Below are 23453 nucleotides of genomic sequence, written 5' to 3' on the forward strand. Positions count from 1 at the left end.
GTACCGCCTGACTGGCTCCCGTAGGATTTTCGAGCGAGATCGTTGCCAGTGCCCCTGGACTGGCTTGTGCGGGTGGCACATAAAAGACACCATTTCGAGCGTGGCCGTTTTCGTGCGGGTGACACGTAAAAGCACCCACTACACTCTCTGAGTGGTTGGCGTTAGGAAGGGCATCCAGCTGTAGAAACTCTGCCAAATCAGACTGGAGCCTGGTGTTGCCATCCGGTTTCACCAGTCCTCAGTCAAATCGTCCAACCCATGCTAGCATGGAAAGCGGACGTTAAACGATGATGATGATGATGATGATGATGAATAATTTCTTTAGATGGTGCCACATAAAAAGCACCCTGTACACTCTGTAGAGTGGTTGATATTAGGAAAGCATCTAGCCATGGAAACCAAGCCAAAACAGACTATGGAACCTGGTGCAGCCCCTGGCCTTGCCAGTTCCTGTCAAACTGTCCAACCCATGCCAACATGGAAAACGAACATTAAATGTTATTGATGATGATGATGATAGTTCAATGACTGTCTTCCATGCTGGCAAGGGTTGGATGATTTGATAGGATCCAATGAGCCAGAGAAATGCGCTAAGCTTGAGTGTCTATTTTGGCAAGGTTTCCATAGTTGAATGCTCTTCCTAATGCCAATCTCTCTACAGTATGTAGAGAGGTTACCATGTAACTTGCAAGACAAAGAAACATCCTGCTTGACTGAAAGTGAGGTTGTAGCAAACAGGGAAGTGGCTTTAGGCCACTTCCCAGTGTTGAGAGGCTAACGTGTGATAGAGTGACAGGTATAGGTGTTTTGCAACAGAAGAGATACATGGCTACCTTGCATTATGGTGGGAGTGGCTGGAAGAATAGTTGAAGGTGATAAGGAGGTGTTAGAGTTGGTACGCTCAAGCTACCAAAAAGTGAGTAAAAGAGAGATTAAGGACAGAGGATTGGGAGGTGGGTGGATAGATTCATTGGAGTGTGAGAGGTGAGTGACAATTAGTTAGAGATGAGTGGAATATTTTGATTTTATTTCTTTGTTACTATGGCTTAGTTAGAGAGCAGCATCCTACCATCTTTCCCCCAAGGTTTCTGAGAGTAGTTATTTAGATTGATGATCTAGCTCAAATGTAATCAGAGTGAATTCTGTTAAAAGCATCCAGGGGCTGGCAAAGTTAATATGTATTGGAAAGGATCTACTTATTGGTTTGACTATTTTGTTTTGCTATTCTAATGTTCCAGTGCAATAAATTCAGTGTTAGTGTTACATTATTCTGGACCATAACACTCTGAATATGTGAAAGGGCCAAGGGACTACTGAGATTTCAACTTGGGATGTTTAGATGTTTACCACTTGAATTTTAACTCTTTAGTGTTTAAACTGGCCATATCTGGCCCAAATATTCTACATGTTTGACATTCCTGCTAGGCTTATCTAACCTCTTACAACTAACCTACATTGACATTCTAAAACTAAACAATCATATCATCAAAAGTCCAAAGCTATAACATAATGCATGACTAATTCAAAGCAATGAGTTAATAAGTATTATATTTAACAGAGTAATCTGATTGCTTAAGGGTTAAAGGCTAGTAGTATCTGTGTCAGTTTATGATAGAAAACAAGGTAACCTCTAATGGTGGTACCACATAAAAATGCATCCAGAACACCCAGTAAAATAGTTGGAGGTAGAAAGGGCATATAACAATAGAAACTATGTGAAAAATTAGACAATGGAGGAAGATCTGTTGAACTCTGTCAAACCACTCTATCCAAGCCAGTATGGACAAGTTTTCTCTAGTACAGCATTTTGCCCCTTGTCTTCTTCTTTGAGTTTCACCTTCCTAAGATCAGCTTTCACAACTTCTCTAGTTTTTTATCTTTTGCAGGTTTTTTTACACTTGGATTACTTGCTACACTGCCATCCTCTCTTCACATCACAGTCTTCTCTCTTTCTCAATATATCTGATCATTTTTATACCTTTTCTATTAGCTCATGCATGGTCCATTATTAATGTACACTAATGAACATCCAATGAAGCATACTCCATTTCTTTCTAACCTTTATATATATCTCACATTCAATGCTCACATTTCACTACTATGCAGTAACACATTTCATACATAAGCTTCATACAATCTACCCTTCACTTCGAGTGAGAAGCTTCCTGAACATTTTCACTGACCTGATTACAATACTTTCAGAACACCTTCCTCCACTGCTAATTAAATCGCCTAAGTAACAAAACTATTAGCTACTTCTAGAGAGACTGAACTTCAGTTCATGGGTGTTCTTACAGCTAGCTACTTGTGTGCATCTACATAGAAGGGAGATGAGAGGTTGTTGAAGAGACAAAAAAGCTGTAGGGAGAGGAAACAAGGCAGAGGATATTAGAACAATGGGTGAGTGCATCTGCTACATATACAGTTCTCTTTTGTCAGACTCGATGTGATTTCACTGCATCTCAGTAATATATAAGGGGAATGGTATGGAGTATATCTGAAAGTACAACAATCAAAATGGAACACAGAGAACAACAAAACAATACCTTATACCCCACAGCATTAACGTGGATGCAAAACTGCAAAAGGTAACACATTGCAGAACAATATAACATGAGTATATAATGATCCTTTCTACTATAGGCACAAGGCCTGTAATTTTGGGGAAGGGGGCAAGTTGATTACATCAACCTCAGTGTAAAACTAGTATTTATTTCATCAACCATGAAAGGATGAAAGGCAAAGTTGACTTTGGCAGAATTTGAACTCAGAACATGCAGACAAACAAAATGCTGATAAGCATTTCGCCTGGCATGCTAACAATTCTGCCAGCTCACTGCCTCATAACATACAGCTAAAACCTTACGTATGGCAGTAAAACCATTCAAAAAGCCTTCTAGACATTTATTTTATAAGATCTATTTCTATTAACTCTATAGCATTCAGATTACTCTGTCAAACATAATGCTTATTTATTTGCATTGTCGGATCTTTTTTAAAACGGGGGCCACATTTTTCATTAATGTTTTACGTAGTGTTTTTGGTACCGAAAGACTTTCAAACTTTGTATACTTATCTATTTTGTGTTATAGAACAGAAAAATATTTTTGTATTCGAATTTATTTCATGTAAAAAATTGTCTTATTTCGATAATTTCAACCAATCACTGACAAGTATTCAGTTGTTTACATTTACTCCTTGGCTGATTAAGCGATGTAAAGCGTATTTAATCTCCATACCTTCGTTTTATTTGCTTTTTTCATTTTAAATTTGCTTTAACCCTAACCCTAACCCTAGGGTTAGGGTTAATCGTTTGTTTATGTAGTCGGCACTTAATGTATATCGGCTGAATGGACGTCAGTGATTGGTTAAAATTACAGAAATACGACAACTTTAACATGGAATAATTTATGGATTTCTTTTTTTTTAAAGAAGACTAAGAGAAAAAGATGTTTTATATGACACATTCTACCAGTGTTCCAAGTTTCAAAGTGTTTCGTTAATGAAAAATGTGGCCCCCGTTTTAAAAAAGATCCGCATTGTCTTGAATCATGTATTATCTTGTAGCTTTGAGAGTTCAATAATATCTTTGTTGCATTTTTAGAATGACATTGTTAGGTAGGTGTGAGATCAGATCTGGCTGGTATGAACATAAAACAGATAAAATACTTGGGCCAGAGACGTTCGGTTTAAATGCTAAAGGCTTAATTCAGATTTTTTCTCTTCTACTTATTCTAACATAATATTTTTTTTAAGGGTAAACTAAAACACTATCATCATCTTCATCATTTAATATGTTTTCTGTGCTGGCATTAGTTGACATTTTGACAGGATTCAACAAGTTGAAAGACTGCGCCATACTATAATGTCTGTTTTGACATGATTTTTATGGCTCAATGCTCTTCTTAATGCTGGTTACTTAATAGGATGTACAAGGTACTGTTTTTGTGGCACAAGCACTAGTGAGGTTGCCAAGCAACTTGCAAGACCAAGGACCTAAAGTGGCCCCTATAACTACAAAAAACAAAAGAGAGAGAATGTGATAATATGATGATGGTAGGTGGGTGATGAGAGAGTAAAGTAAGATGAGAGGAAAAGATTTTATAGTTGTAAGGGGGTGGTAGTAGAGAGAGTAATAGAATAGTTGGGGGGAGTATGGAAAGGACAGGGAAAAGAGAAGGAAAGGATTAGTGTCAGGGGTTAATGAAAAAGAGAGGGATAGAGTGAAGAAGTTACAAAGTAGGGTATTTAGGCAGGGTCCAGGGCTATCCTACATTATAAGGATAAGTATGGACAGAAGGTGAGGGAAAAAGAGAATATGAAAAAGAGAAACAAAGGTGGGTTGCGAGGATCTGGGGTGAGGCATTGAAGGAGAGGTGGAGTGGTAGGCCAGAAAGGGAGAGACAAGGTGTTGGGGGAGAGAGAAGCTGTGGGGAGAGGACAGTGAGAAAAAAAAAAAACAAGATAGAAGGTAGGGAAGTAATAGGTGAGTGCAGTTAGAGCATTGAGGGCAAGACAGGGTGGAGGATTCTAGAGAAGTAGGGAAGAGGAAGAACAAAGAAATGAAACCTACAATACACAGATAAATTGTTATTTCATACATAAATGTATTTTGTTGACAGGTTAAGTACAGGAAATACATTTACTGTTGTTTCTACTGAGATTAAAACCCCAGTTATATTGGTTTCAAATTTTGGTACAAGGCCAGCAAGTTTAGGGGAGGGAGTAAGTTAATTACATTGACCCCAGTATTCAACTGGTATGAGGGGTGTTCATTAAAGATTTCCCCTGACCCATTTCTGGTTATTACAGGAAACGGAACTTATACAGGTATAATCAAATGTCTCTACAGGTCTCATTGTATTGGGTCATCCCATAAGTAATGCAGTTTTCTCAATTGCTTGAACTAAAAGTTGGAGGGGGACAGGATAAACTATCTGCATCAACTTGCTACAAAAGCAGGTAGTAATTTTTCCTTGTCCTTATTCTTAGTGCAATTTTTGAAGAGTTCAGTTCGATTTTAACAGTTACTTTTTTAAAGCTATAATGGCAGTGACAAAGGAGCACATTCGGAATATTTTGCTTTATGAGTTCAATAAAGGCAACAACACAAAGAAAAGTGTGAGGAATATTAATGGAGTATATGGGGATCAGACAATAAGTGTAAGCCAGTGTCAACAGTGGTTCCAGAAATTCTAAACCAGAAACTATAGCCAAGAAAACGAGCCTGGTCCTGGAAGATCTGTAGAGCTCAACGAGGATGTCCTGCAAACCCTGGAACAAAATGCCATCATAACTGTTGAAGAACTAGCAGAGAAGCTTGGATTTGGTCATTCAACCATTCATCAACACCTGTGTGCCATTGGAAAAGTCAGCAGATTGGATTAATGGATTCCTCACAAACCTTCTGAGTCTAATCACGTGCAGAAAGTGAACGTGTGCTCTTCTTTGCTAGCATGTCTCACAAATGAGCCTTTTTTTGACCAAATAGTGACTGGTGACGAGAAATGTGTTCTCTATAAAAATGTCAAGCGCTGAAGACAGTGGGTAGAGAAAGAAGAAACATCAGCACCCTAGGCTAAAGAAGGTCTTCACCCACATAAGGTGTTGCTATCTGTTTGGTGGGATATGAAAGGTTTAGTCCACTTTGAACTTTTAAACCCAAACCAAATTATAGTTGGAGCAGCTTAAGTTAGTACTAGAAAAAAAATGGCCACCTTTGGTTTCAAGATGAAAGGAGTTCGTCCTAAGGCTCAGCCACGCACAACAAGAATGACATTCCAAAGGCTGGAACAGTTTGAATGGGAAACAATGCCCCACTCACCATATTTGCCGGATATTGCCCCATCTAATTATCATTTATTCCACAGTTTTCAAAATCATTTGGACGGAAAAAATATGAATTCTGTAGACGAGGTCAGAACAGTACTGTAGGAGTCTTTTTCATCACGGATAAGTGAATTTTGGAAGAGGGACCTTGAAAGTCTACCAGATAGATGGAAGAGCATTGTAGCTGTTGAAGGAGAGTATATTTTAGATTAAAAAAGAACTTTGTTTATCTTAATTTTGAAAAGTAAAAGAAGTATAAAAAAAAATGCATTATTTATAGGATGACCCAATAAATTGCAGCTTTCCACTGGAATTCGTTTGTCTTTCATGGCTGCTGAAGGGACTATGGTGTTATGATGGAGGTAGTTGAATGCATATCAGCGATCAGGTTCTTATACTTGAAAGTTCGAACACTAAAAGAGACTTTTGATGAGATGAAAGAAGTTTATGGTGACGATGCACCATCATACAACATAGTCAAGCACTGGCATCACCAGTTCAAATGTGGTCGGACATCAGTGGAAACTGCTCCTATTTCTGGACGACCACATCCCATCATTGACGATGACACCATTCATAAAGTGGAAGCCGTCATTTTGGAGGACTGCTGCATAACTGTTCAGCAACTAGCCCAAGAAATGAAGAAGAGTGTAGAGTCCATGGACTCTTGTGGCTATAAAATCCTTCCTCATCCCCTTTACTCTCCTAACCTCACACCATATAACTTCCACCTCTTTCCAACAATGAAGTCTTCTTTGAAGGGGAAGCTCTTTTCAGATGATCTTATTTCTGAGGTAAAGTCTTGGCTCCAGACACAACCTACTGACTTCTACAGATGAGGTCTTCATAGCTGCATAAAGCAATGGGAGAAGTGTGTCACCATTAGTGGTGGCTATGTAGAGAAAGACTAATAATTAAGTCAAGTTTTGTTTATCCCAACCCTTGGGAAGTGAGTTGGGGAAAATCTTTAATGAACACCCCTCATATTTATTTTATTGAAAGGATGAAAGGCAAAACTAACCTCAATAGGATTTGAACTCATAATATAAAGACAAATAAAATGCTCCTAAGCATATTGCCTGACACTAATAATTCTGCTAGCTTGCCACCTTAGAAAATCCAGTTATATTAAGAAATGCTTAGGAGTCACTTTGGCATAAGATGTCCACATGATTGTAAAATTCCTGCATGATTTTTCTATAAAACATGTTTACTTCTGTATATATTATCATTATTATTATTTCTGACAGGAATCTTATGAAACAGTACACTGATAGTGGATTTCCTAAGGTAGACATATTGTATAGAATAACAAATCCCTTACATTCAGTGATTTTTTCATTAGCCCCTTACTAGATATCCTGAGAAACAATTTAAGTATAAATAATTCAAGAACACACCCAATAAAAAATACTATGAAATAGCAAAAATATTAAAATTAACTTTTTTTCATTAGCAATTAGGTGAAGGAGGAGAAGTAGTACTTTTGACCTTTGTGAACATCCCCACCTCTGCTCTTGATGAGATTGATTAGTGAATGTTCTGTCTGAACTTCAGTAACTCAATGCCTAATAGAGAGAACATAAGGGAATTCCAGAGGGATGCAAATTTAGACAGAAAGAATTGAGAAACAAGTGTTGGTAGAGGGTTGAGTTAGTTAAACACATTAATGATAACAAGAAGAGGAAGATGATGTGTTGTTTGATGAGCAAGGGTGGAGGTGGTCAGGATCAGGAAGTTGTTACAGTAGTAGTAGTAGCAATAGCAGTGGTAGTAGTAGAGGAGGGTACAGCTAATGAGCTAATGGTAGTAACATGCTGGTGAATGAATGTCAGTCAGTCAAATGGATTTATTTCTTTAGGATGTAGTTTTGAATGTCTGTGTAGAAGTCTGTACCATTTCAAAGTATGTGGGATTTTTAATTATTAATTAAAACTTAATATTTCTGAGTCTTGAAGAAGAAACCTAGTTTTTGAGGTGCAGTTCTAGGACTGTAAAGCCTAATTTTTTCAATGACTGAGTATTTTGGTTGTAAATTCATAGTCAGAGTGCTTTTCTTTTTAATAATTATAGCAATTAAGGTGGCAAGCTGGCAGAATCATTAACAAGCTGGGCAAAATACTTAGCACATTTCATCTGTTTTTATGCTCCGAGTTCAAATTCTGCTGAGGTTCACTTTACTTTTAATCGTTTTGGAGTTGATAAAATCAATTGAGTGCTGGGGTTGGTGTATTCGACTTAATCCCTCCCCAAAATTTGAAACCAATAATTACAGCAATTGTTTTGGTGTTGTCTAAAATTGTACTCTGAAGTTGGAAACTGTCTTCAGAGTTTTAGATAATAAATATGGAATTATACTTGCAACAAACAAACAAAAGAAAAAAAAAATCACTTTAATACTAAGCCAAATTCCTGATAACCAAAATCTCACTTGCTACTAAAATTAACACAAGACTATTATTCTTTTCATGTTACAGTAACTTTCTTGGTTGAAGACTCATAATTACTATACTAACATATTGTGTCCATATATTATCTAGATTTCACTTTCTAGAGCCAGTCATATATTTCTTAATGAGAATCAAATGCTAATGTAGGGGACACCTGTAAATAGTGACACTACTGTATATCATCATTATTTTAACATCCACCTTTCCCCATGCTTGTAGGGATTAGACGGAGTTTATTGAGTCAGAATTTCTATGGTTGGATGCCCTTCCTGTTGCCAACCCTTACCTGCTTCTAAGCCAAACATGTTTGCACAAAATATCGACTTCAAGTTTTGGCACAAGGCCAGCAACATCAGGCAAGTGGGTAAGTTGATTACATCAACCCCCCCCCCCAGTACTCAGCCTGTACTTATTTTACTGACCTTGAAAGGATGAAAGGCAAGTCGACCCTGGTGGTATTTGAACTCACAACATAAAGACAGACGAAATGCCACTAAACATTTTGGCCAGTGTGGTAACAATTCTGCCAGTTTACCACCATGTTTTCACAGAATAGTGACAATTAATGACATTCATATCCAACATTATGTGATATCAAGACAAGGAGATACAAACTTGTATATACATATATATATACATGACGGGCTTCTTTTAGTTTCTGTCTACCAAATACATTCACAAGGCTTTGGTTAGTTCAGGGTTACAGTGGAAGATACTTGTCCAAGGTGCTGTGCAGTGGAACTGAACCTGAAATTATGAGGTTGGGAAGCAAACTTCTTAACAACACAACCATGTCTGCACCAGTATAATTGACAGATATCTCATTACTTCATAGTTCTCCTTTGGGCCTAGAATGGGCAACAGAGAAACACTAACATTACACCCAGAGACACACTCTGCATTCAAGCCAAATAATAAAGTTGGTGTTAACATACTGTAGTGGTATTTTATATTTTGTCTCGCCACATTCTAATTTCAATTGATTTTCATAAATTCAAATTTTGGGGTTATTCCTATGCTTTTTTAATCCACAATTCATCTGTAAACTTAAGATCATTTCTCTTCATCACCAGAATTGTAATAATTAAGTTTCTTATATCATTATATTCAGTATGTTAATACTAACCCTACCATTTAGTTTTCTTACAGAGAGTGCCCCTGGGTATTCCCACCCACTCAATTTTTCTTTTAACCCTTTAGCATTTAAACTGGCCTCAGCAGGCCCAAACATTCTGCCTGTTTTATGTTCAAACTAACCAGATCCAGCCTTTCACACCTACCCTACGATGTCATTCGAAAGAATAAACAATGCATCTTTGAAATCTCGAACATGACAATACATGATTAATTCAAAACAATGTGAATAAATAAGCATTACATTTGGTAGAGAAATTTTAATGCTAAAGGGTTAAGCTATCTTATCTCAAAGCGTTTATTAGCAACATAAGAAGACCCATCCTCTACAGAGGAAGTGTTAAGGTGGCATCCCCTGGTGAAGAGGATTGACTTGCAAGAGTCCTGTGCTGGTGCCATGTAAAAGATGCTTGTGTCAGTGCCACATAAAAGGCACTTGTGTCAGTACCATGTAAAAGCACTTGTGTCAATGGTATGTTAAAAGCACCCAGCACACACTATAAAGTGTTTAGCATTCGGAAGGGCATCCAGCTGTAGAAACCAAGCCAAATCAGACCGGAACCTGGTGTAGCTTCCCAGTTCTAGGCAAACCATCCAACCCATGCCAGCATAGAAAACAGATGTTAAAAGATGATGGTGACGATGGTGTGTGTGTATGTGTGTGTGTGTGTGTATATATATATATATATATATATATATATATATATATATATATATATATATATATATATATATATATATATATTACCACACAGCCATATATATATGTTTGTGTGTGTGAGGCAAGAAGGTTTGTTCTGAATGATGACATGGTTCTGGGTTCAGTCCCATTACATGATACCTTGTGCAAGTGTCTTCTACTGTAGACTAAGGCCAACCTTGTGAGTAGATTTGGCAGGCAGAAACTGAAAAAACCTTGTCTTATGTGTATAAGAGATGCTTCAATTTTTCTAAAAGTGAATAAAATGAATAAAATAATGATACATACACGTGTACTTGTACCTGATGAACAAAATGAATAATAGTAATATGTCAAATATTTTGTACGTGAATTTTGGCCCCTCCCTCTCTCTCTCTATATATATATGTATGTGTATGTGTGCGTGTGTACATGTATACGTCTCCTTGTTTTGACATTACATAATAATTGTAAATGAATGTCACAGTCAAACAAGCAGTGACATTCATTTTTAATATTCTATGCAAACATGTATGGTCATGGAGCAAATATTACCTTATTTGGAAACAGGTGAGGGTTGGTTATAGGAAGGGCATCTGGCCATAGAAAATCTGCCTTAAACTCGCTTTGGTGCAGGTAAGCATGGAAAAGTGGAAGTTAAATGATGATTTCATATATGAATATTTTTATCTGGCAAAACTAATAAGGAAGATACTTTGTTGAGGAGTTGTAATAAGTCTGAAACAGAATTACACTTATCTCACGTTACTGTCAAAATCAGAATCACTTCCAATTTCAATGCCACAACCTCTGGCTTTAATTTCAGGAGTTGTCTGCCTTGCCTTTCTTCACCAGAATTGATCATTAAATTAACGAGTCTTTCACGTTATCATACTTATAATTAATAAAAATTTGTTGGCCTACTGCATATGCTAGCATCAACTATATGAGCTGTTGAAATGATTGCTGCTGACCACAAATGTTAGGAAAAAATGTACTGACCAAAAATGATGGCAGGAGTTTCGTTGAGGTGAATGTTGCCGACTGCTTATTGACTGTTATTTCTGAGCTGCGTGGAATTATTGATACAGATCATTCTAGTTAATATCCAGCTAGTACTCTTTCAGAACAGCAGAGAATTCAAACTAAATACTCTTGATATGAATAGAAGCACATAATAAATAAATAAAAGTAAAGTTTATATGAATGGAAGCACGTAATAAATAAATAAATAAAAGTAAATTTGTATGCAGGGGTGTTCTGAAGGTACACCGTAGAGAGTAATTGCAGTGGTAACTATTGTTATAGCCGGCAGGAGTAACGAAATGGTTGTTACTGGAATTAGTTAAAAGGCGCACGTGAGTATTTTGCTTGTTTCATTTAATAACTAATTAGGTTTATAATATAAAATAATATTACATATTAAGGAAAAAATGTTCTGTGGAAAATCCATTCTGAAAAGAAATATATTAAATACAGCACAGCGAGTACACAACATAGAATTCAATGGAATTTTAGAAAAGAAAAACAACTTTGAAGTTTTAAAGGAATAACTTACAAAGAAATTAATTACATTGCTAAAACGTTTCTTGCGAAGATTAATAACAAAGTTACTTAAGAAACAACTTCGTTCCAAAAATTTGATTTTTTTCCTCTGAAATTGGTATATAATATTATTTTGATAATTTTGTGTTCATAAGTTGGTTTCGAAGTTTAAAATAGAAGGGTATTTTTTTTCACCGATAGCAACAGTTGCTTGTCTCACACATCAACAATCAATAGAGCCACCATATTGTTTATGTTTGCTGCTGCTTAGTAACTTATTGCTGTTTGTACGAAACTTTCATCTTTAAAGTTTATTAATAATTTTATTTATTAAAAATAAAATATACCCGCTTCTTTTCAAAATATTTAATACACAAGGAAATATTAATATTTTCACAAAAGTATAAATTTATTGGAACCTGAACAAGTTTAATAACAGTTACTTCCCTTGAAATTGGCCATTATTTGCTTAAGTTTAAAAAAAATGCCCGATAGAGTATAACTACACATTAGTGCCCCTCTGATTGTTATTTCTCCATAACTTTCTGTATATTTTTTAAGGAAACTTTGCAGAGATACGTTTTCAAGGATGTAGATTATAATTAGGCTGATAAAATTTAGAAAAAAAAAGCAATTTTGCTGAAGTTTCGAATCCTTCTCCTCACCTTGGCTTGTTACCAATTTCAGTAACTTTATCAGTTTTCACTATTTTATTTTGACAAATTTATATATTTTAAGCTTCAACAGTACGCAATCTATACTATACAGTTGTCCCCATTAAAAAAAAAAAAATCTTAAAACTCTGTGTGTTTGTGTTTCTAAACTAATGTATCATTACAAACATATCTGCATCGATTTGCATGGACAATCTACCGTGTAAATAAAGGAACAATAGCGCACACACACACACGATGGAACCTTCTGTCGAAAACGACGTTATCAGTAAGAAGACAAAGAAAGCCAAAAACAAAAATCCAACTAGGTATCACGCTATAGCAGCTGAAACACACACACACACACACACATCCCTCGTATTACGGCCGTCACAATTTACAGAATTTTGCACTTATGGAAAATGTAAAGTTATGATCACTAATTTCGGTATATAGTTAGAACACCGCCCGCACGGCAACTTGAATGAATTTTAACAATAAAAAAACTTCACTTTCTTCTTAGCCAAAAGGTTGGTACATGTGTGCGCGCATCACTGTAAAAACTTTAGCAAGTGTGGGGTAGAATTTTTCACCACGGAATATGTGTGTCTGTGTTTGTGTATATTTTCTTGAGCTACAATGAGTATCCATCTAATTTATCTATCTGCCTTCAACTTCGCCTTTACGTCTCATCGTCACTGACTCAACAACCATTAACACCAAAACCAACACTATCACAGCCATCACCAACACACCAGCTCTTCAATAACCAACAATAATAACAACAGTCGTATGAACAAGATAAGCTACTTCTATAATAAAAGACAATGACATGAGATATTGAGGCACGTTAATGTATATAAACAGTTGAATGAAACGTTTTTTTTTTGTTTATTTTAATTTTTATTTTATTTCAATTTCAGGTCATTGAAGATTGACCTGGGATTAAACAGCGACAACACTGCAATCAAGAACAATATGACCACCACCACCACTACCAATATACCCAACACCAGAAACTAATACAATCAACACTACTACTAACCCACAAACCTTTGAATAACCAGTTTGCAACAACAGTAATAGTATCAGCATGATAACAGTGAATGTAGTTACATATGTTCTATGTCAACACCACAGACCATGCGCGTATGAAAGAGGAGAGAGAGGGAGAAAGAAGAATCACGAGATTTTATGTCTCAAGTCAAAGGTGCAAGTGGCGAAGTGGCCATGAACCTTCTAACTCTTCAACTAACTGTAATCATATTGTACTTTCACATACTTCACGCCTTCATCTCATTTCCATTCTTATGTTCGTAGGAAAAGACAATTTTTTGATCTAACAAAGTATTTCTTTCTTGGAGCTATATTATTTTTTTTAACTACAGACGTGGCTGTGTCGTGAGAAGTTTGCTTCCCACCACATGTTTCTGGTTCAGTCTCACTGCGTGACACCTTAGGCAAGTGTCTTCTCATACAGCCCCGGGCCTTCCAAAGCCTCGTGAATGGATTTGGCAGACGGAAACTGAAAGTCGTCGCGTGTGCTAGCGTGTGTATTCACCACCACGGCTTGATAGCTGGTGTTGGTGTGTTAACGTCCCCGTAACTTAGCGGTTCTACACAAAGAAACCGATAGAAAGTGTAACAGACTTCAAAATGAAAAGTACTGGAGTCGATTTGTTCAACTAAACCCCCTCAAGGTGATGCCCCAGCATGACCACAATCTGATGATTGAAACTAGTAAAAGATATTTGTTGTGGATCGCCACTTCTTTTAGATTTACTTACAACTCGAGACATTTTGAAAGAAGACATCAAGTGGAACTGAAGGTATTAGTGCGAAAAGGGACCACCTTGGAAATTAAATTTGAGGCTTTAAAAAAAGGCTTCATGGGGAGAAGAAAAGTCAACCAAATTGCCAAAACATCTGCAGTGGAATCAATAAGGGACAATAGAAGAAAAATTAAGTGATCAAAAAGTTAATCCTTTAAGTGCGTGGATCTTACTTTTCAGAGCTAATGTGATGCTTAAAATGGAACGGCTCTTGAGTGTATAAACCAAGAATAAAACTTGATATAATGTATCTACGCATCTAATGTATCACGGCGGTATTTCAAATGAAATACACAAATCTGTGATGATTTGCAGGAAAAAGGGAGGTGAAAATACTTATGGATAACCTTTTCTAGCTAGTAAAGGCTGGTTCGAAAGGTTTAAGAAACACCTGAATTTGCACAGTGACTTATGAAACTACCAGTGCTGACGGGAGCAACTATTAATTATCCTGAGCAGCTGAAGAAAAGGATTACCGAAGGGTGTTACTTAAGAGAGTTAGTGCTCATGAAACTGTACTTTTCTGGAAGAATATGCTTGCTATTACTTTGATTTCTCGCGGAGAAAAATTAACACCAGGATTTAAGGCTTCCAAAAATCGTCTGATGGAGAGAAAATGCCACTGATGGTATGAAATAAAAACCCTACACACTTGTATAGCTTAATCCAAGGGTTACAAATTTTATGTTTCTTTGATTTGGTGTTGTAATGAGAAAGTATGAATGATTAAGAGCCTTTCCGAAAAGTGGTTTAAAATATTTTCGTGTTGCTGTAGAAAGGTAGAGCGACATAATATTTCCAACACAGCATTACTCATTTCTGACAATGCACCAACCAGCCCAGTGAACCTAAATGAGCTTTCTGATAACGTGAAGGTATAACTCCATGAATACAACTTCTTTGCTTCAGGCAGTGGATCAAGATATGATAGCTGAATTCAAGGTTTATTATCTGAGAACTTATAAACAACTTATGAAAGCAATTGATAAGGTTGTTAAACCTACGGCTAGATTTAAAGACTTCTGGAAGGGTTCAACATAATGGATTCTGTGGATGGTATAGGTGAGTCGTGAGATGAAGTGAAACACTCAACTTAAATGTGACTTGGAAAAATATATGACCAGATTATCCATGCAGAAAGTCTACATCATATTCAGAAAGATATTGTGATACTTATAAATGATGTAGTGTTTGAAGAAATCATAGAACGTGGTTGAGCGGCTAGTGGCCTAGAAAACTTCTCAAATGAGAAACTGTTAGAACAAGTGCAAGCCGAGAAGGCAAATAAGAATACGGAAATTCCACCAACACCACTTAAACTGACTGCAATAATATTGCTTAAGGGTTGGCATTTACTGAGGGGAGTCAGCAAGTTTTATTGGTAACAACCCTAATCGTGTACGTGATATAAAAATTACAAGAACTAACAATGAGCTTAGTTTTTACACTGAGTTGTAGAAAGATTTGATACTCGTAAACATCAATTTTTTTCATCGTTGAAGCAGATATTGACGATAAATTTAAGATGGTGTCTTTCATCCTCACAGTAGCTTATATTCCACTATCACCATTACACAGTAGCCAACAGCTTTTGTAGTTAGAACATGTCCTATTACGATATTAGGAGTTTTATTCCTTAATGTATTTTTCTATAAAAGTTTTTATATATACATATTGTATTGTTTATATTTAGAAATTTATTTTCATGCATAAAAGTGATCATGAAGCCTTTTTTTTTTCAAATTATCCTTCGAAACGCATCTCATTTTATATAATGGAAAGCAATAGTAAAATTGATTTCGCGTGACAGGATTTCGTGTTACAGTTAATTTTTCAATAATGCATTGTGCGTGTGTGTGACAGCACAATTTCTGTCTATAAAATACCCACTCAGAAGGTATTGGTTAACACGCTGCTATGATATATAAAAAAAGAAACATATGCTCAAGGCGCAGTGCAGTGGGAATGAACTTGAAATCAGGTTGCTGTGTGAACATTTTAATCACAAAGCCATGAAGCACAACAATACTCAGTCGGTTGTAATGGACAAGAATCGCCATACTGCAGTGTCTTGCAGCAATAAGATTTTGAAACGGTTCTGTTTCAGTTTTAAATGTTTTACTCCAGGAACTCAGTGGAAGAACCACTCCAAAGAGGAAGAATGGTTAGAAAAGCAAAGGTAACATATAAGCATTTCCCAGACTACTTATAAGAGCGAACTGTTCTTCGAGAGAGATCTGTCAAGGAGCAACGATTTTCAACCTTTTACGATCCTCGGCACGCTGAATAAGGCATTGGCAGTGATGCAGTACACCGCAGGCTTTTTAGATGTTTGATTATGCAAACAAACAATATTGATTTCAAAACTTGGCAGAAGGCCAGCAATTTAGGGGCGGACAAGTCAATTATTACATCGACTCCAGTACTCAAGTGGTACTTATTTTATCGACCTCGAAAGGATAAAATGCAAAGTCGATATCAGCGGAATTTGAACTCAAAAAGTGAAGACGGACGAAATGTCGCTTAGCATTTCTCCCGGCGTGCTAACGATTCTACCAGCTTGCTGCCTTATGCAAACAAACAATACTGAAATTGATTTAAAGTCGAGATGGGCACAAGTGCATAAAACACTACTGAGGTGCATAAAACCCTTGAGTTGTTCTAGAAATACCCTGCCATTTTTCAACTAGATTCCACCCAAACTCACGACACATATTTATGTCACAGTACAATTGTGAAAAATGCCCAATCAAAAGCTTATCGATTTGGCTACGGAAATTTCAATTTCTTTCTCGTTTTCTTCACACTTACTGCAATAGATCATGCTATAAATAACACAATACTTGGAAAAGATGGACAGATTTTAGATAGCTAAAGTAACGCAATGAAAGATCAATTGATTGCAATAGATCCGTTCCAAATTTTACTACAGTCAGTTTTACCCTTCATATCTAGCTAATACATGAAACAAGAACCAAATATGTTTTGAAGATAGTTTCAATCAATTATTCGACACCTATACTCACACTTACAAAATCATTTGGAAATTAATATATATTAGCGACAGAAGTAGTATTAATACCGAGAGGGGAATATTTATCTCTACTTAAACGTGGATGTTCTATTAGAGCAAGCTATACTGCGGTAGTTACCATGAGAGAAACTCTCATATTAACTTTTTGGTGTAAAATGTACTCTTGTTTATATCGCTAGCGGGAGATAAATCCTCTCCAGCGCCGAGACCACCAGATCGCATGAGTTGACCTTGTTTGGTCTTGTCAATGATGGACACCTGATTGCTAGAAGCAGCAGTGATTTATCCACCAGCCAGCGATATATATACAGATTGACAGCGCCACATCAGGCGCTGGTATCACGATTAGCCAGTGAGCTTGTTAAATATATGTGTGTGTGTGTTAGCGACAGAGGACGTATTAATACCGAAAGGTAACATTTATCCTCACTTAAACGTGGATGTTCTGTTAGAACTATACTGCAGTAGTTACCATGAAAGAAATTCTCCTATTGGCTATTGGTACAAAATGCATTCGTGTTTATATCGTTAACGGGAAGATAAACCCTCGTTTTCTTCTGCACAATGTTTTTGATATATAATCCCTATTTCATACGACTGCGATAATGCCACGAGGCTCCTGTTGAGTATTGAACCATCGTAATCAGGTTCCCCGGCTCAGAACCATGAACTTCATATTGCCATAAAAAGCAAAGCGACTTACAGAAAAAAATTGTCACAAAATGTATTAATGCCTATGCGAAATGATTCGACTAAGCAGATCAGTGAACAGGAATTTCCTTGTCAAATAGTCTGATCGAATTCTTAAAAAAAATTCTACTGAGATTATAATACGCTGGCGAATTGAACCTCAAGTAGAGCCATCCAAAAGTCCACTGAGACAATTTAGGATACATAGAATCAATAAGAATAAAGGTAGTTATCGTATTTATAATGCCATCCTAGTCAATAACCAAACATGTAGATGTCACCCGATCATTATTATTCATTTATTTTAAGGTACAAAAAATCTAGAGTGGTATAAATAGTTATTGGTAACTACATTCGTTCGACTCCATGACATAATCTCACCATCCTCTACTTTTCTTTACAAAACAATCCATGGTGTACACGGACCTATGTGACTCAATTCCGTGACACGTGTTCTCGCTTTTTCTGCTTACTCTGCCTAGAACTGTCTGAGATGCTACTCGAGATTATGTCAGTCAGCTTTGTGATATGGGTTCGAATTCTTTCTACTTAATTTGTACTCAGTATGTATGAAACTGTATGAGGCAGTGAGCTGGCAGAATCGTTAGGACGCCGGGAAAAATGTTTCGCGGCATTTCGACCGTCTTTACGTTCTGAGTTCGAATTCCGCCGAGGTCGACTTTGCCTTCCAGAGTCTATAAAATAAGTACCAGTTGAGCACTAAAATCAATGTAAGCAACTTAGTTTCTCCCCCGAAATTACTGGTCTTATGTTCCAGGATAATAAAAATATGAAAACATATTAGTATAATCATTATGCACGCACCAAACAGCCCACCGAATGTAGTTACCAATAACTATTTATACCACTCTAGATTTTTTTGTACCTTAAAATAAATGAATAATAATGATCGGGTGACATCTACATGTTTGGTTATTGACTAGGATGGCATTATAAATACGATAACTACCTTTATTCTTATTGATTCTATGTATCCTAAATTGTTATTGGCAAGAGCCAATTCTATAATAATGACTATGTGACGTTCACTACATTCTTTTTTTCGCTTACTATAAGGTTACAGAATAAACTCGACAATAATTTAACTCCTACATTATCCACCCAGCTACTTTATTATTTATAACGAATACTCAGCTAAAAATAATATTTATTCTTATTATCGAGAAAATATACGACAAAATTGTTTTTTGCTGGAGTGTTTTTGTTACACAAAACTTATAACATGCTTATTTTATTGATTCCTACTGAATTTAATTTCAGAACCTAATGGAACGAAAGTAAATTCCGTTATGCATTTACTCCTTGTCACTTCTGCCTCATCGTCGCCCTCACATAGCATTAGTGATTTGTTTCTCTTGAACCTTTTTTTCCCCATTTTTCATGGGGATGGATGAGTGGAATTTTATAAGATTGAAATCTATTTTTGTCCCCGCGATAATTGTTAAAAATCAATTCTGCACAACTGAATATTATTTAAATTCCGTGATATGCATCGTCCGGTATTTTTATCATTGATTAACTGCACAAAATGTAGTAAATAAATTCAGAATATCACATAGGACAAAATATAAATTGCTTTCAAAGAAATAAAGATGACTTTAAAACAGTAGCATTTAATTACAGACAATAAAGAGCTACTTTATATAATTAAAAGCAAAATTTACTGCATTCATGAAAACTAGTCATCTCAGAAAAAAATATCGAAATTTAATTTTATTAGCTAAAATTTAGTTGCCATTTTATTTCAGCTTTATGAACAAAATTACAAACATTTATTTATTTATATTCTTTTATGAGATATTATACGTGTTCTGTGAGTGACATATCACCTCGCGAGAATTTCAAACGTTATAAAAGATTATCTAAAATTCCACAATTCTTGCCAAAAACTATTGTTGCAAGAATGTACCTTCTTTACTCCGTCTATTTATTGACTTTTTAAAGAAAGGACAAACGTTGGACCAGAGGACTTTTGCAAAAGGCATGTACAAAATATATTAAATATTTTACAACCCTTATATCACTTTGTATGTTGGCAAGACATGCCTTAAAATGTTAATTGCAATATGAATGGCTGCACATTGTATGAAACATCGAAGACAATGTTATAACGTGTCTAGGTGAAGATATTTACTATCAATGATTGGTAACATGGAACACAGCAGTTCGCAGCTACACGTGGGTCAGTTTCATCAGTCGTGTTATGGCTGTCAATAGTTTAGTGCCCGATTCATTACGTTGTTTATTCTCCAATTCTTCCAGGTGGTATAGCCTGATGCTATTAGAGCCATCGGGTAGATTGAGACTTCATCGAGCTTAGGGTTTTGAGGTCGATGGGAGCCAATCACATATTGGAAGTATACTATTCAGTTTTGACAGATGGTGCAATAAAATTGTTTTTGCAGACGTCTTCCGGAAAGGAGTTTCCAACACCTCAACGCTACAAATTTCGATCGTCAGTTCCACAAGTATCAAATTCTAAGACCAAAATCTCTTACTCAGTGCTCTTTAGGTACTAATCTCTTGTACACTCTCCCACTGCTACTAACTCCCTCTTCAACATATATCGTATCTCAACTATCATCTATTTTGTTACCATAGCTTCTGCCCTACTTATCTTACTGGACCTCCATAGCCACCCTGATCTCACACATCACCAACAAATATGTAGTGGAGGCGCGTGGTTTAGTAGTTAGGATGATTGTAAGATTGCGATTTCGATTCCTAATCAGGGCGATGCGTTGTGTTCTTGAGCAAGACACTTCATTTCACGCTGCTCCAGCCCACTCAGCTGGCAAAAATAAGTAATCCTGCGACGGACCGATGTCCCGTCCATGTGGGGAATTTATACACCATGGAAACCGACATGACTCGAGAAGAGAAGAGAACATACATGTCCTTAACTTACCGTTTACCCTTCCCTTTTCGACAATCACAGTATCTATTCAGAGATGTAAACTTAACGACAAACTCTTAAACCTCAAACGTTTCTTTAAACTCCCACTTTCACTTGGACCCGCATCAGCTGGCTGGTTGGCGTCTTAACAGTTTCGGTTCTTTAAAGACAGACCTCCTATATGTCAATAGATGTTCATGAGGGAAGACGTAAAGTGTTTGCACTTACCCGCATACATTTTATATATGTGTCTGCACGCGTGTGCGAGTACGTACGTGTATGTATGTTTTGTATCTTGCTGAAAGGAGAGTCACTTACGAAAAACGAGTAAAGTAGGACACAAAACTTTATAAGCAACAAAAAGAGCGTGGAGATACCCTGATTTTTATTGCTCACTAGGGGGCGAACATAGAGGGGACAATACAAGGACATATGGGGACACAATAGAGAAAAAGGGAAAAAGCGTATGACAAAACATGAATGTCTATGAAAAATGAGAATAAAGTTACTCGCCCCACTCCAAGCAACTTCACTTACTTCCTTCTACTTTGAACACTGTTCCTTTTAGAATGTCTATTTTGTTGTTTCTTGTGAGATCCGCATAATATTTCTTCCGGCAAATTGCTTATGTCTATGTTCACCTTCCACGCTTTGAACCCGCCTTTATATCTTTCTACTCTTTCCTTTTGCTTTTCTGGCATTAACATCATCTTTCACCTCCTCCGTTGGTACATCCTTCTCTGCTGTTACTTTCTGTGCTCTTTTATTGGTTCCTTTCCGTTGATGAAGGGCAGTCCGCTCTAATGTGGCCCTTTAGGCCACATTTGAAGCATCGCAGAATTCTGCCCTTCACCCTGACTGTCAGTACCGTATCTCCGACCGTTATCGTCTCTACTATTTTTTCTAGGCTCTCCGTCGGTCCTTGGATAATTAACTTCCAGTTCATTGCTTCTGTCTTAGTGGCCTGGAGGACTGTTATTTCATTCTCATTGCTTAGGAGAACAGCAGCCGCTACTCAGGCCACTTCAATTTCAGGTGGAATTCCTTCTATCCCCACCCTGGAAGCCCTCCTTCCAAGGTACGTGGGTAGAAGCATAACACTTTCTGTTTTCAACGGGGTCACCGAAATTTGCTTTACCTTGGTTGCCTCTCTGAGGCGAACCTCCACCGCCCCAAATCTGTTTCCCCTGGCAAGATATGTAGTGCTTTTTCTATTGGCATTACTTCTATCTTCTTTTCCTCTATGGTATAGACTTTGTAGATGATAGTCTTTTCTTGTATTCCTTCTAAGATTCATTGGGAGTGGTGACAGTTTTACATCACTACCTTCTCTACGCAGCATTTTTCAGTAATTCTTCAATTTCGTTATGTGGACTTCCTTATTTCGTACTTCCGTGGCATTTGAGTAGCTCTTCTTTTTGTTCATGTTTCCGTTTATCTTCTTAATTGCATTCACCAGCCCCTCCTCCAAAGAAGAAAGCCCCGAAGAGCCGTAATCTTCATACAACATCATTCTAGCTGTTTCAAAGCAGCACAGAACAGTCGACAAAAGTGTTCAAATGAACATTGACACAGATTCAAACAACAAACTTTCAACAATAAAGAACAATTATTTCTACTTAACAACTTCAACTCACAATTGACAACACCGTTTGAACAAGCGTGGAGACACCCTCCCGAGAAAAATTATTCTTGTATTTTATAATAGCATATGCTTTGAATAGTCCATTGTTTGGGTTAACTCATTCTCTTTTTTTATATATATATAAGGTGTGACTTCTAGTGAAATAGTAAGGAATGATCAATCCAAAACATTGACAATTGAAATTCATACAACTCTGACTTTCTGAAAAATCCACATTTTGTATATTCATTGTGAGTCTGCCTCCGCGGGTCAAATTGAAATGTAACCTCGTGCTCCCGATTCGATCAATCCAACGTCTTGATTGCAGCGTTGTGTTGACTGTAGTTGACCGTAGAGAGAGTAGCGATTTCAGGATCATGATGGAATTCCGTGATTCTGTCTGTAATTGTGACGATGGAAACTGAATCAGTGACTTGATTGGAAGACTGAGCAGTTATCTGCTTGATCAATGCCGCATCTGAGCTGCTTTGAATCGAGATGTTTACTGCTTCAAAACAGCTCCCAGTTGTTCGGTCATCAACATGTTGACCGGTTTTTCCGTCGGCAATTGGTTTTATCAAAGTTTTTTCGTGAATGATGGAATTATTTTGCAAAATAATTATAAATTTACAGTTACCTTTCAGTTAATTAACATCATATACTTAGTAGCTTCGGGTAATTTCATCGTTCGTTGCAAAATTTGTTGTAACTTGCTTTTAGTATAGAGAAAAAGAGCCAAGTTGTAGTAATAGTAAAACTTTATAAGCAAAATAACAATTTATAAAAGAGAGTGAAGACGATCTCTCGGCCAGAATATTCTTCTATATTATAATAGCATATGATTTAAATAGTGCATTGTTTGAATTAGCACATTTTTTTTGTATATAATTTATGATTTCCATTGCGATATTCAATCAAAACATTAAAGTTTCAAATTCATATGACTCGACTCTGACTTTCCTAGCAGCAGGTATCCGTGTTTGTCTGTATATATACATATAAGTATGTATGTGTGTTTGTCTGTCTGTTTGTCTTCCGTTATATGTGGGTGTGTGAATATATATAT

General features: G+C 36.6%; 1 protein-coding gene across 1 annotated transcript in view; it reads right to left on the bottom strand.

The window, feature by feature from the left end:
* Positions 1 to 11892, bottom strand: part of LOC106883773 (protein broad-minded) — a 264423-nt gene extending 252531 nt beyond the window's left edge. The window contains exon 1 of the mRNA XM_052967655.1: positions 11651 to 11892. The gene's annotated coding sequence lies outside the window, so the exon portion shown is untranslated. The remainder of the gene's footprint in view (positions 1 to 11650) is intronic.
* Between the last annotated feature and the right edge of the window lie 11561 nt (positions 11893 to 23453).

This window comes from Octopus bimaculoides, chromosome 4 (genome assembly GCF_001194135.2).
Source record: "Octopus bimaculoides isolate UCB-OBI-ISO-001 chromosome 4, ASM119413v2, whole genome shotgun sequence".
In the NCBI taxonomy this organism is placed as follows: domain Eukaryota; kingdom Metazoa; phylum Mollusca; class Cephalopoda; order Octopoda; family Octopodidae; genus Octopus; species Octopus bimaculoides.